The sequence below is a fragment of the Lampris incognitus genome, chromosome 7 (assembly GCF_029633865.1).
Source record: "Lampris incognitus isolate fLamInc1 chromosome 7, fLamInc1.hap2, whole genome shotgun sequence".
Lineage (NCBI taxonomy): Eukaryota > Metazoa > Chordata > Actinopteri > Lampriformes > Lampridae > Lampris > Lampris incognitus.
Genome location: NC_079217.1, coordinates 42,522,950 through 42,538,968, shown reverse-complemented (window position 1 = coordinate 42,538,968; position 16,019 = coordinate 42,522,950). Strand labels below are relative to the sequence as shown.

At 41.9% G+C, this 16,019-nt stretch overlaps 1 pseudogene; it reads left to right on the top strand.

Moving 5' to 3' along the window:
- The first annotated feature begins 392 nt into the window (after positions 1–392).
- Positions 393–14,324, top strand: LOC130115244 (uncharacterized; annotated as a pseudogene).
- The last annotated feature ends 1,695 nt before the right edge of the window (positions 14,325–16,019 follow it).

Genomic DNA, 16,019 nt, shown 5'->3' with positions numbered 1-16,019 from the left:
GAACGACCCTCTCATTGGACTCATGTGTTACAGGTCGGCTCCATGCAGCACCACGGCAGCCAGCCCAGCTGAGCTCCTAATGGGCCAGAAGATCAGGACGATGCTTCCTACCCTCGAGAGAAACCTGCAACCCAGATGGCCTAATTTGCAATGGATCAAGCAGAAGGACAAGGCCGAAAAAGAAGAAGCAAGCCTTCTATTATAACCAACGTCACGGGGTGAGATCCCTACCTCCACTGCAGCCAGGTGGTCATGTTCTCACCAAGCTGGACCACCAGAAATCCTGAACAACTCCTGCAGTAGTGACCAGCGAGAGCGTCACACCACGCTCTTACCTCATCGCGACACAGCAGGTTGGAACGTTCCGGCGTAACTGTCGCCATCTCCAGGCGATGCCTGCTCCAGAGTCAGCTTGGAGCATAGCGCTTGTCTCACCTGTTCGCAAGGATGCCAGGCAAGAGCCCTACGACACAGTTGGACATGGGACTGGTCCACACACCCCCAGTGTCAGCATACATGCTGATACAGAGAAACTGTCCCAGACCAGGTCTGGACGGGTCATTAAACCAGTTGTTAGACTGGACTTGTGAGTGAGTGTGTTCTCACATCTCATGGCCTTTGGGGGGATATACATTTATGAAAATAGGGGAGAAGAAAAGAGTGAGCAAAAGAAAAAAAAACATTTATGAAAATAGGGGAGAAGAAAAGGGTGAGCAAAAGAAAAAAAAAGAGTTCCAGATGGTAAACTATATAACTAAGGAGTTATTTGGAAATGTCAAAAGAGTTCCAGAGTGTAATAGGTTGTGAAATGTTAAACTGAATGTTGAAGCCTTAGTGCTGCTCTCAGTGTGGTAAGAGTTTTATTGATGCTACAGAGGAATAGCACTGTCTACATAATGTTTAACATAATGCTATTTCTGTTTACTTTAAAAGGTGACAGAAAACTAAAAAGGGGAGATGTCATAGTATTTCAGTTAATACGGTAATGTGCACGACAGTGACGGAAACTGTGAGGTGTGGCTGTACATGAAAGGGGTTTTACGACAGTAGACTATGCATGAAAGTCGTGTTGTATACTGGACATTCCATGATTTATTACACATGGCTCCTCCGATACATGTGTAGTCGCCAGCGCTTCTTTTCACCTTAGAATGAGGAGTTTTGCCAGGGGGACGTAGTGTGTGGGAGGATCATGCTATCCCCCCAAACAAGGCACCCCGACCGACCAGAGGAGGCGCTAGTGCAGTGGACCAGGACACACACCCACATCCGGCTTCCCACCTGCAGCCTCGGCCAATTGTGTCTGTAGAGACGCCCGACCAAGCAGGAGGTAACATGAGTATTCGATCCTGCAATCTCCGTGTTGGTAGGCAATGTAATAGACCGCTACGCTACACGGATGCCCCGAATTCCTTCTATTTTGTTGCACTCAATGGCTGAACTGAATAGATAAATGTGTGAAACATCTCCTGGTCAAAAATGCACCATGAGAGCACTTGATTAGAAAGAGGTGAGGATCTGGTTTATGGCAGCTGTTACTAATGCATTCTTTATCCAGTCAACAATTTATAGAGTCATCCATTGAGTAAAATTAGTTGGTGAAACCCAGACATTTCTGCTTCACTTAAGTTTATTCTGAGGGTGGTGCTGTGCACTATAAATTGTATTCTTTGCATGTTTAATTTATCTAATAGCAGGAATTTTATCTTTTCATTTCTTGACTTCGCAGAGGAAAGTCATTGTGATGATACTCAAATATCTAAATATATATATAATGATGTGTCCAGCATTACTTTTTATGTGTGAAGCATTGCTTCAACTATTGTGTTAGAGAAACCCTCTAGCACAGGGATAGGCAACATGGTCCTGAAAGGTCCGGTGTGGGTGCAGGTCTTTGTTCCAACCAAGCAGTTACACACCTGATTCTATTAGTCAACCAATAGTCTTTGCTAAGGACCTTGATTTGTAGACTCAGGTGTGTAACTCCTTGGTTGGAACAAAGACCTGCACCCACACCAGACCTTTCTGGACCATGTTGCCTATCCCTGCTCTAGGTTATATACCTCAGAGAAACTCTAGGATATATAACCCTAGGATATATACCTCATCATTATCAGTAAAATGTGTTTATAAAGTATTTGGTGATAGTGTAATAATCATCAATTGAATCAACATGATGCTGAGATTAAGTAAGGATTACATAATGTGCTATTCTAATGAAATCCAAGTGTATGGAAACAACACTGGTTAGATATAAGATGTCTCTTTGCCTCTTATACCAGACTTTTTACACCAGTTCCCATGATCACAATGCATTTGCTGGAGTACTGTAGCACTCAAGCTAATTGGCCACATACAGTGGCTAATTAGCTAATTGCCAACAGAGACACAATGATGACCCTCATTGTGCTGTCAACAGGTATCAGCCTGGTTTACAGCCCACTATCCTCCACATACTAGCTTTGGCTTACCTTGAATAACACTATGATCAATGTGACTTTATATGCTTCTGCTGGCCTGGCAAAGTTCCTGTTCTAGTATTATTTTGGGCTTGTTGCCCAGTAATGCGGGGTTTCTGTGTGGGCTATACCAAATGACGTATGAGATAGAAAGTTACTCTTTTAAGCAGGGATCTATAAATATTATCTAGCAAAGACAAAAGACTCTTTTTAAAATCTCATTCCATGCTTGTACACAGCAAACCAAGCCAAACTAGCTCTGGATACTGCTGCCATAGGTGGCAAAAAAAATAAAAATAAAAATAATGAGCCCAAATGGGGTATGTTAGTTTATGTTAGTTTTCCTCATGTTAGTTTTTTGTCCCAGGCTGTCATGTAGTCTTCCCCTCATTGTTCACAACAGTCGGTAGTGAGAAGCTAGTTGGAGCATTTCACTTGTGTCATATTTCAGGACAACCATTTACACAGAGGCTTAGAGATCTTGGAAAAAAAAATCATGTACACCTCCAGTGGTCACCAGAAGGCACATGAGACTAAGCTTGTTGATCCCATAGCAAAGGAAAATTCAAGATGATATCTCCTTTATATCATATTTACATCTCATAGGGGTTGGATTGCTGAAGCGTCATGTGATGTAGGCTGAAAGGTACAGGCTACTGATTCCTGCATGCGTGACAAACCCCGGATAGGCCCCTCCTTGCGGTATCGACCGGACTTCACTTGTGGAGTTGGCGTAACCTGGGCAGCACTCAGCTGGCTAAAGCGTAACGGGACCGCGGACTGGCGGTTATAAAAACCCCACACATCCCTGGCTCGTAAGTGCCTAAGTGCCTGGGTAGTCCAGACTCCCAATCCGACCATCACTTGGGTACAACATGTGGCGGATCCCATCGCCTTCACTCTAGTGTTGCCATGGAACTAGATCCTCCCAGGCCAAGCAGTGTGGACCAGCGTCGCGACCTGATCACCACTTTAATCAAGGCTTTAGCAAATGGCTCCAAGTTTTTAAGCACACCTTAATCTCTTGGAATGGATCCTCAGACATGAGAGACGCCAACGACGACATCTCCTAGATTAAAAAATGAGCACTAGTCAAGACCAAAGAGATTTTGTGCATTTTCTCATCCAGCTCAATACTCACTCCTGAGAAATATACATGGTTCAGTCAGACTCACGGTGATCACTGTGTGAGTTCTCTAATTTTTTTTTACAGATGTCTCATTTCTAGAGTCTCTGCTAAAAGAAAAACAAGAGTAGTGCAAGCTTTCGTATGTGTTGCAATGTGATACCAACAACTGGATGTACTACCTCAATTATGTTTCAGTTTAACACATAGAGATCTCAGTGCCACTTTCCCATAACCTTGGACATGAGAATCTTAAAGGCAATCATCCATCCATCCATCCATTATCCGAACCGCTTATCCTGCTCTCCGGGTACCGGACATGCTGGAGCCTATCCCAGCAGTCATTGGGCGGCAGGCGAGGAGACACCCCGGACAGGCTGCCAGGCCATCACACACACACACACACACACACACACACACACACACACACACACACACACACACACACACACACACACACATAGGAACAATTTAGTATGGCCAGTTCACCTGACCTACATGTCTTTGGACTGTGGGAGGAAACCGAAGCACCCGGGGGAAACCTACGCAGACACGGGGGGGACATGCAAACTCCACACAGAGGATGACCCGGGATGACCCCCAAGGTTGGACTACCCCGGGGCTCGAACCAAGGACCTTCTTGTTGTGAGGCGACCGTGCTAACCACTACATCACCGTGCCACCTCTAAAGGCAATCAATTCATTCAAATGTGATGTACCAGATATATATTTTATTTACATCAAGTATGTGCAACTTGCAGAACCATTAGTTAATTTTTAAGTAACTTTAGTGTATGGTGCCGCTGTGAGATATTGCGTCATTTGATTTGGATGTCATACAAGTGGAGTTCAGATGATGAGAGCGAGTATGTCATTAGGGTTGTTAGCAAGGTGCATGCCTTCAGTTATGTTTCTTTCAGTATGTTCTGTGACACACTGATAAGGCTCAACATTGTATTTTAGTATGCTGGAACCACACCTCCTTAACAATACAAACTTAGCACAGCTGTGCCATTGCATGTGACAAATTTGGTAAAAACACTCTGTCCATTATAAAATGTTTAATTGATAAATTTATACTTCACGAAAAAAAGAAATCCATTACAAGTCATTTAGTCTCATATTGAGTCAAGATGAGTTGAGATAATTGAACATTTCCAACACAAATCCATTTATTTTAAGATTTTTAAAAAAAAAATCTTTTTGTATTGAGAGGCTTTATCTTTGTGCTTGTCAAGTATTCTGCTTCATTTAAACATACAAGATAAGTTGTCTCTTCTAAAGCTCAAATTTAATATATCTTTCCCTGTAGGAGAAATGTAGTCCTGCCATTAATTTGTTTCGCTCAATCCCATGGAAACAAGTTATCGTTATTTCCTTGCATGTAAAGTAGGCTGTATTTCCATTACATATGACATTGTTGTGTTAAATCAATCATGTCTTCAGTATTCCTTTAACCAACCTTACACTGTTTGTAAAACCAGCTGCATGGACACTGAAAATTCTTGCAGGGAAAAAAAAAGCATCAAAGATCTTATTTTTTCACATTTTGACAATGAATAAAGTGGTTGCATCCCCAAAGACCCCATTTAAAAGGAAACCAGACTACTTGTTTCCTCCATGGGTAGCTTATATCTGCTGTGTTCTTCAGTATTGGTGCTATTCCTTATTTACACCCAAGCCTTTGTTGAGAGCCATCTTGAATTTTAATGTCACCTTGAATGATGTCCCTCTGCCACTGACGAAGAGTTTCACTTGCATTGCTTCTGGATTGTGAAGTAAATATTGTTGTCCGTTTTATTTGGGTGGTACTTTGAAATGAGTCCATTCCTAATTTGAGACCTGCATCTTTCCAACAAGCTTTTGAGGATTTGTGCGATATATCTGCTCTGCCTGAAACGAGCCTCCATTTCCATGGCTCTGGTCTCAAATGCCTTGTTGGTGTCTTGAATACATCTGAGTTATTGTAGGTTGAACTGCTTTGTGTGTGTGTGTGTGTGTGTGTGTGTGTGTGTGTGTGTGTGTGTGTGTGTGTGTGTGTGTGTGTGTGTGTGTGTGTGTGTGTGTGTGTGTTAGAGGGAGAGAATGAGGGAGAAGAAATTGAGAATCATAGCATGCAAATTTTCATCTACACTATGCACACTGTGTAGGTTTATTTGGGTTGTGTTTCATCATTGCGGGATGTGTATGCTATGCCTGTATGTTTGTATTTTTAGATTGTATGTCCCTATGTCTTCCTGAGAAAAGAGGGAGTGTGAATAAAGTTAAAAAAAAGGGGTGACGTACATGTCAACAGACACAGAGCACCCAGGGAATGCTGCTTGACTAAGACCTCTCATAGAATGTCAAATAACTAGCAAGAATCCGGCTGAAATAATGGTGCTGTTGGGGATTGCAGTATATATTACATATCCTACATCAGCAGCAACAACTGCGAGGAGATACGTTTCACTGTACTACCAGCCATACAGTTCTTTCTAAATAGATTTTTGTAAAGGATCAGAATGCCAACCTGGAATCAACTATTCAACTTAGAGAACGAAAGAAAAAGGAAAGGGAGCGGTAGAGGTGGTAGCTCTGACTGCAAAAACATCAATAGTTTTGTAGGACTCAGGAATGGACATGTCTCTCACCCTCTTTTATTCTGTTATTAACAGTACCATCAGTGCGGCCTATGCAGTCATGACAGACATATATGCTTTGGCTGATAGAGGAAAGACACTCTTTCTGTTCTGCTGAGGACCTGATAACTATTTGTAGAAGGTGGTATATGTTGGGACATCCGGGTGGCGTGGCGGTTCGAAAGTTCTAAAGTTTAATTTGTTTGACTGCCTTGCAAGGTTCTGGACCAGCAGCTGTTGTGAGCAAATAAAATGCCATCTGGTCTCAACCACAATTCAGAACCCCCATGTGCGCTGCTTTCTTCCCTCCACACAATACCCCAGGACACACAAAGGAACACAACGCAGAGTCCCAGGGTGTGTAGAGAGGCTCCAGCGCCAGTGGGTTACATCTTTGGCATCTTTGGTGGCAGTTCGAATCCCCGCGTTACCTCCGGCTTGGTCGGGTGTCCCTACAGAGCCAATTGGCCGTGTCTGCGGGTGGGAAGCCAGATGTGGGTATCCAAAGGAATTGAATCGAGTGCAACTGGACTTGGTATATCCGTGAAGACATTTCGCCTCTCATCCAAGAGGCTTCATCAGTTCGTGCCTTTCTGACGAGACCAAGCTACTCTGACTGGCTGGTGATGAAACTCACATATTTATCCTCTTTGGAGTCGTTATCAGAGCTATGATGTCCATGGCTCTTTGACCTATACATAGGAGAAACCAAACAACCACTACAAAAACGGATGGCCCAACACAGAAGGCCAAACTCATCAGGACAAGACTCAGCAGTTTATCTACACCTAAAGGAGAAGACAGAAAGGCACGAACTGAGGAAGCCTCTTGGATGAGAGGCGAAACATCTTCACGGATATATACCAGTCCAGTTGCACTTGATTCAACTCCTTTGGATAACCATGACCTGGATGAATGAGAACATTCACAGACAAAGGAGAAGACACACTCCTTCGAGGACAGCAACGTACACATTTTGGACAGGGAAGATAGATGGCTTGAAACTGGAAAAACCATTCCTCAACAGAGGAGGAGGTCTGCGACACCACCTATCTCCCACTTACAATGCCGTCCTTTCATCTCTACCCAGGAGACTCAAGAAGCTTAGCCTCCAAGAACAACAGTCGTTCACTAACGGCTCCAACGACTCATGACCACTGAATGGAGCACTAACGAAGTCGAAACTAACACCCCCAACGACCATCGCTGCTTAACACTGGATCACAAAGAGCCATGGACATCATTAGTGCTGATAATGACTCCAAAGAGGATAAATATCTGAGTTTCATCACCAGCCAGTCAGAGTAGCTTGGTCTAGTCAGAAAGGCACGAACTGATGAAGCCTCTTGGATGAGAGGCGAAACGTCTTCACGGATACTATATACCACGTCCAGTTGCACTCGATTCAATTCCTTTGGATAACCATGACCTGGATGAATGAGAACATTCAGAGACAGATGTGGGTATGTGTCCTGGTCACTACGCTAGCACCTCCTCTGGTTTGTTGGAGTACCTGTTTGGTGGGGAGGGGGATCTGGGGGGAACAGCGTGATCCTCCCACACACTATGTCCCCCTGGCGAAACTCCTCACTGCCAGGTGAAAAGAAGCGGCTGGCGACTCCACATGTATCAGAGGAGGCATGTGGTAGTCTGCAGTCCTCCCCGGAGCAGTGACCGGGACAGCTCGGAAGGGTGGGGTAATTGGCCGGGTGCAATTGTGGAGAAAAAGGTGGGGGGAAAAAAAAAAGTTGAATATGTAGCCATCCAGCAAACTAAACATGTAGTGTGTATGGGCTAACGGGCTAGTAGCCAAGACATTCCAAGAGCTGGTGCGCTCTGATGGGCTAATCTGATCTCTTGAACATCGTCAGCGACAGATCATCTGCTGTTGGTTTTGCTTGGACAAGTTGAAATTCATTTCATCACCACAGTTTTTTGAGATCTGTGTATTGATATTGGGTTGAGCATTCATCATTACAGAAATATTTTTGTCACGGTCATGCGATTTTAGATAAGGGGATTTATGGCGTCTGTATTATTATTTTTTCTCTTCTGCAGTGTAGAACATTGAGCTCGCATTCTAAATGTCATTTCACGTTGTCTTTAAGAGGGTGTTATGATGTTATTGTTTTATCTATATGTATGGCTACAGCAGTAAATTTGGAGCTACTGCACTGTTCATGATGCCGAACACTATCGTAACAGATTTTTTATGATGGTCTTCAGTTGCTGGCTTCTTTCTGGTGGAATAATAAATCTATGTGACAAACAGTGTGGATGTCTGTGTGTTGGTGATATGGGCAGAGGCCCATGACAACAATGTTACACCACTGCCTGTTAACGTGGACAACTGCATGTTGTTTTCTGCTTGAGGATATCGATCAATACTGGATATGCTTCTAACATCTGCTTTCATCAAAACATGGTTTGCTGCCCTCTTTCATTAGAAATGCTCCGCCCTGCTGTACTGCTGACCACGCCCTGATTGATTATGTAGCACCAAGGATTTCGAGATAATTTGACACCTGTGGGTGACTAAAAAAAGATTATAAACTCTCAGAGCGATATAATCTTTTCTGCACCAGCGATTTTGCAAGACAGAACTACTTCTCTCACCTCGCTCTCCGCCCCTCAAATCACTATTTTTCACAAGTATATACTGGGTGGAGACAAGGTGAAACCTTGTGTTAAATTACCCTTTTAATGGTTCATTCCTCTGTTTGTGTGCACGTGCATATGCACTTACATGTGTGTGTACATTTGTTTTACACATCTGTAACTCAGAGGCATTTTACTATGTATGTATGCATGTTTGTATGTATGTATGCATGCATGTGTGTATGCATGTATGCATGTGTGTATGCATGTATGCATGTATGTATGCATGTATGGTATGTATGTATACATGTATGCATGCACACATGTATGTATGTAAGTATATATGTATATATGCATGTATGTAGTATGTATGCAATTATGTATGCAAGTATGGTATGTATGTATTATACATGTAAGTATGTATGTATGTATATATGTTTGTATGTATGTTCTCTCAGCCATTCCATCCTCATTGTGTTAAGAAAGCAGCTACCTCCAACACTGAATTCCTTATTTTTTCATGGCTGTTGACAGCCTCAGTCAAGAGGCTGCTATTTTTAAAAAAGAGTGGGTGACAGAGTGAGATAATAAATGTACACTCACTCACACTTAAACATACAAATAGAGACTTGAAAAATGTCAAAGATATATACCAAAGTCAAAGGCCTATAGGTGTATTCACAGAAACCCCTTTGACATTTGACATCTGCATGCAACACACACACACACACACACACACACACACACACACACACACACACACACACACACACACACACACACACACACACACACACACACACACACACACACATTGCATCTACATCCATTTTCTTTTTCTCTCTCTCTGATCTTTTTTAAAGCTCTCCATGGATAGTGTTACTGCCGTGCATCAGCGTATGGTTTGGATCCCGATCCAATATTGTGGAAAATGTAGCCAAATATCTTTCTAAGCATAGACATAAAGAGATGGAGAAGGATAAAAAAAAGCCACACAAAAAAAACAATAAAAAAGGTCAGAATTCAGATAGTGAGCAGTTTGAACAATAGAAAGGCAGGAACCTTGAAAACGTTGGTCCCGTCAAGAGGCGAGTTGCTACCTTGGACTTCCAGCTCAAACTAAAGAGAAAGCGCTTAAACCTAAAGTATGAAAAATAAGCTTTGATACAAACAACAGACTAAATCAGTGTCTGTTGTTGGAACTAAAATATAGGTTTACATGCGGAAAAATTTGCCCATCACAAGTAGGTTACATTTCACTATCACATTACCAGAAGGGCAAAAATTGTAATGCACTTTAAACTCCTCCTTCCCTCATATGGATTAACACAGCTGGGTAACTGCCACACTTTACATATTTTTTTTTGGAAAAACACAAATTGCTATTGTTGCGCTGACACCATGTCTTCTTCCTGGAAGGTGGTAGCACAGAGAGAAGGCATCACCCTGATAATGTGCAATCTTTTAGAAATGACGATTTTTGCTATACAGTGACACTGAAGTTCTCATTATCTGCACAGGCCTGGGAGTATTCAGACGTGCAAAATGCTTTATTTTGAGTCACATGCCTTTAAAGCTTAAATACTAGGGCGACACATGGAAGGATGGCAGAGTTTACAATTCCCCATTGTCTCTCACCTCTCTCTGACTCATTCACCCCCTTTTTCGCCCTGTGTTTGCCAAGCTCTCATTTCCTCTCTCCCTCACAAACTCTGTCCATATTCCTCTCTCTTTCTGACTTCCTTTTTACATCATCTCCCCTCCAGCAACCAAAGGTGGCCTCATTTTCTTTCTTACTCAGTAACAAGGGCCTTTTCGACGCCATGTTTCTTTGCTCCCTTCCCATCTTTATCATGGTTAAGGTTAAGTCAGAATGCTTATTCCTCTCCTTCTCTTTTGGCTAACTCATCCTGTCCTCCTCCTCCTCTTCCTCTTCTCTCACGTATGATAGATAGCAATAGATTGTCTATTGGGATAGTGTTGCAGCCTAATTAGAGTCTTCTACTGACATCAGTCTAATGCATGGCTATTGACCAGTAGGGTCAAATGCATTAGCTATTGTGTCAGCAAATGGCCCATTTATATCCCACCTCTAAACGCAGAGCAATTAGACAGATTAAGGCTCCATAGTATTCACTGGAGCTAATGATTACCTCAGGGGTTCAAAACAAAGAGATCTGGTCCAAACTGTTTGTGCCAAATGGTTTATTTATAATAGTAGAGGTGGATGGATAATGGTTAGTGATGGTTAACGCTTAGATGCATAAGGTCGTCAAAAGTGACCCAATTGGTTCTATTCGTTTAAACATTCATCCACTTGTTTGTCTTTATCGACCCTGAGTGACTTTAAAAGGTCAAATTCAGCAATTTCGAGGGGCAGAGTTTGTCATGCCTTGGCTCCTCTTATTCTTTTCCTCATCTACTTATGCAGCATTTTTGATGCATGAAATCATAGTCCATGGTTGACCTGGTATAATTGTCATTTTTTTCCTTGCTCATTTTATATAGTTTTTGTATTTTTTTTTATGGGAAATAAAAAAAAAGATTTTTGAATGGTACCCCAATTTCCATAACTAACAAAGTTAAAGGTCAATACTGAAAGCCAGTCTCCTTTGACTCGTCTTTCATGTTTGCTTCAGTCCCTTTTGCTGGCTTTCTATCCCAGGGTAGAAGGGATTTTGTAAAGCAGCCTCTTGTCTTTCATCTGCTTCCACTCTCATTTCCAATTCCATTCTTGCCCAACTTTTAAGTCTCTCTTCCCACTTCACTGGTCTGTGATGGCCAGTCTGCCACCCCACAACCTGCATACCATACCTGTGGCATGTGCAACTCACCTGCGTTGACCGTTTCTCCACCTGGTTCTTTAATTTAGGAAACACGTTTCTAACTGTTACTTTTAAAGCTCTCATGCATTTGTATTAATCATTTTAAAGTTTGGGTCAAGTAGCAAGATACACAACATGCTACAAGAAAACATAGCTTAACTACATTGAAGCTACTTCATTAAAAATCAATGTTGACATGTAGTTTTCACCTGTAGCTACTTAATACTTACTTACTAAATACCTAATAGCACAAAAATGAAAAGCATGTGCTTTTCAGGGTATCCCTGTCTTTTCAATTTGTAAATCCTTCTCAGCCCACTTTAACTTGCCAAAGGTGCTACTTAAACTATAAATGATGTGATAATAAACTGTCCAGTGTATTACACAAGATTAAATTGCATACTTTGAACACAGGATCCTGCAACAATAGTTCTTATAAAAAGGCTTGTTAAAATCTGCAGAAAAACAAATTCAATTTACATTAAGCTACCAATGAACATTAAAAAGTTCCTTTTTTTTTTTACCTCATCTGTCTGTCATTTCACTGTGACCCAACAAACTGGGTCACAGACTCCACACAACAGCTGTGAACCAGACCACGCACACTGTAGCACACATACACACTCGGAGCACAGGAGGTCTACACTAATCACAAGCCTGGAACTATCTACTACCATACGGTGCCCGGTGGTAGACACTGGACATAGTATGATTTATTTGGTTTAGAAAATAATGTTAAAGAATTCATGTGAAATGAAAACTAGCGGTGTAGTGTTAAGTCACATTACACTACTACTTGATAGAAAAAACTAGATAGTTATTGGAAAAGCTGTCTTATTGTTGAAATAGCTTAACTACTGTCACACTACTGGAAAATGAAATTAAGCTGACAGCATCACTACTTTTTGTGTGAGCTACTCCCCAACACTGCCCTTTCATATACCCTTTTATATGATTCCTCTTTACAAAGATCATGGCAAGAAAGTTCTCTGGATATCTGTTTGTCTCTGATAAACATGGTTACATTACTGAAGATACCAGGCTGGCTGAGCTAGCAGCCTACCAAAGTGTGCACATTAGTGACGGGAATTCCGCCTCTTTTTAGGTCACCAGATCATTTTGGCTCAGCCCAGCAATAAGAGCCAGCTCTTTTGGCTCCCAAATAGCTCTTCATTTAGTACCACTTCTGGCTTTTATAATTCAGCCAAATTTAGCAATGTTTTGACCTACGATTGGTATGTGTGCACATATAGCTCTTAACATTATTCAGTGTAATTACTATACTAAACCTTATCATTTCCTGAATAACATAATTTTACATCATGTTTGGTATCTTGAAGGTTACTGGTGCATCATACAAAAGTCTCACCATGCTTGACTCTTAATGTCAGACCTGGACCAGCCATCCAGAGCACCGGGAGCATTCTCTGTGGCCTGGCAAGCTGATTGGCATGGAGTGTCAGGCCAGGCTTAAAAATGCTAAATGAAATTGGTAAATTAAAGATAAAACAACACAAGGAAGCTACAGTCCCCCAGAACTGTAGACCATCAGCCCCCCGCTTTTAACCTGATGGTATGATTTCTTTCTGTCATCACACATGATTGGTCACATGCACATATACATCATCACAACATTCAGTGAGTGCATGGAGTGCGTGTGGCCAAGCAGTGTGGTGAAAAGATCATCTTATGGCCATGACTTGCAGGGTTCCACAGGGGTCCATTTTAGGTCCTCTTTTGTTCAGCCTGTTTATGCTTCCTTTAGGCCAAATCATACAAAACAATTAAGTATCCTACCATAATTATGCAGATGACATGCAAATTTATATATCACTGACACCATGTGACTATGGACCTATTGAATCTCTGTGTTGCTGCATTGAACAAATCATTTCAATTCAATTCGAAACTTTATTGCAGATTCAGGGTCCATAACAGACAAAGACAATGACTGGATGCATCAACATTTTCTCCAATTAAATAGGAACAAGGCCGAGATAATTATCTTTGGAGCACAGAAAGAATGACAGAATGTCAGCTCTCATCTTGAGTCCCTGTCTCTCATAACTAAGAGTTAAGCAAGAAATATTGGCATTATCCTGGACTCAGATTTAAATTTCAATAGCCACATCAAATCAGTAACCTCGTCAGCCTACTACCACCTAAAAAATATTGCTAGAGTCAGAGACAATGGCCAAACAAGATCTAGAAAGGCTTACCCACACCTTCATCTCCAGTAGATTAGGTTATTGCAATGGTCTGTTTACAGGTTTGTCAAAAAAAGCTATTCAGAAACTCCAACTTATTCAAAATGCTGCTGCTAGGGTCCTAAACGAAGACTAGGAAATATGATCACATTACACCAGTCCTAAAATCCTTACACTGGTTACCAGTCACTCAGAGAATTGATTTCAAAGTATCGCTGCTTGTCTATAAACCACTTTGTGGCTCTGGGCCCAAATACATCTCTGACATGCTTGTGTCATATGAACCTTCTAGGACCCTTAGGTCATCTGGGGATGGCCTATTGGCTGTCCTAAGAGTTTGAACAAAACATGGTGAGGCAGCATTTTATTATCATGCTACACAGACCTGGAATAACCTCCCAGATGATATCAGACAAGCTCGTACCCTGACCACTTTTAAATCAAAGTTAGAGACGTTCCTATTTTGTCCTGCTTACCTTGCCCTGTAACACATTTTTAGCTAAATAGCCTTTACCTTAACTAGTTTGCTATTAAGTCTTTTATCCTTTGTATTTTTTGTCTGTACATTTGCACTTTTTTAAGATTTTTAATTGTAAAAATTGTATACTTTTTTACCTTTGTAATTTGGTCACTCTGTAAAGCACTTTGAATTGCCCTAGTGTATGAAATGTGCTGTACAAATAAAATTGCCTTGCCTTGCCCATTATTCTGTCCTGTGTTAATTTATTGAAAAAAAGAAAAAAGAAAAAAGAGATAGGCTGACAGATGGGAGCCGGCTCCCTCTTTGTGTCCTCACACTGGCTATGTATTGCTGCCCTGACTTCAAAACCTTTCTGTTAGGTGTCTGGGTGGTGTGGCGGTCTATTCCATTGCCTACCAACACGGGGATCGCCTGTTCGAATTCCCATGTTGCCTCCGGCTTGGTCAGGCATCCCTACAGACACAATTAGCTGTGTATGTGGGTGGGAAGCCGGATGTGAATATGTGTCCTGGTCGCTGCACTCGCGCCTCCTCTGGTCAGTCGGGGCGCCTGTTCAGTGGGGAGGGGGAACTGGGGGGAATAGCATGATCCTTCCACACGCTACGGCCCCCTGGTTAAACTCCTCACTGTCAGGTGAAAAGAAGCGGCTGGCAACTCCTCATGTATCTAAGGAGGCATGTGGTAGTCTGCAGCGCTCCCCGGATTGGTAGAGGAGGTGGATCAGTGACAAGGACAGCTCGGAAGAGTAGGGTAATTGGCTGGATACAATTGGGGAGAAAAAGGGGGGGGGGAGAATCTAAAAGAAACCCTAAAAAAACCCTTGCTGTTGTTGCCCATATTAACATGTACAATCCTGCTCCCCATCTTCCTTTTACCTCTGGCTGGCTACTAACCGTATTCTCTACCAAAGTGATAAGGTCTAGGTCCAGACTTTTCTCTCACCTGGTCTCAAAATGTTGAAATGAACACCAAGCCTCCATCAGCACTACAGACCTTCTTGTGTCTTTCAAGAAAGATCTGAAAACCCTTCCTCTTCTGGGCCTATCTTTCAATGTGCAAAAATTAAACATTTTGTTCTGCAAATGTGAAACACTCACTACCAATATTGGTGTTAACTATTGCCCTTATTTACTGAAACAACAGTATTACCAGTGTCTATAACTGTGCTCTCCTACAACCTGCAACATGTGCTTCCTGCGATGATACTACATATCTGTGATACTGATATGTGGCATTGTCCATCTACTTTTTAACTTAAAGTTCCGGTTACTTCTTCTTGATGATCCATGACATACTTACACTAAATTATATACTTTTTTTTTAAAAATAATACTTAACTGGGAGTCCTATTTGACACAACCCTCTCATTCAAAGCCCACATTAATAAAACTGCCAACTCTATTTTTTAAGAAATTTTTTTAAGAACCTGAAGAACATTGCCCGAATTCGCCCTTTCCTCAACTTCACTGATGCTGAGCGACTCACCCATGCTTTTATTACCTCACGCCTGGACTACTCTAATGCCCTCATATTCAGACTCCGCGACAACCCTCTAAACACACCTCAGCAGTGTTGGGCAATGAGTAGTGTAAATAATTACAATTCCCAAAACAGTAATTATATTACAGGTATCAATCCAAGTAACACATCATTAATGCGTTGCCAGAATGCGACTTGTTTTTTGTCCTAGGTAGGCTATCTT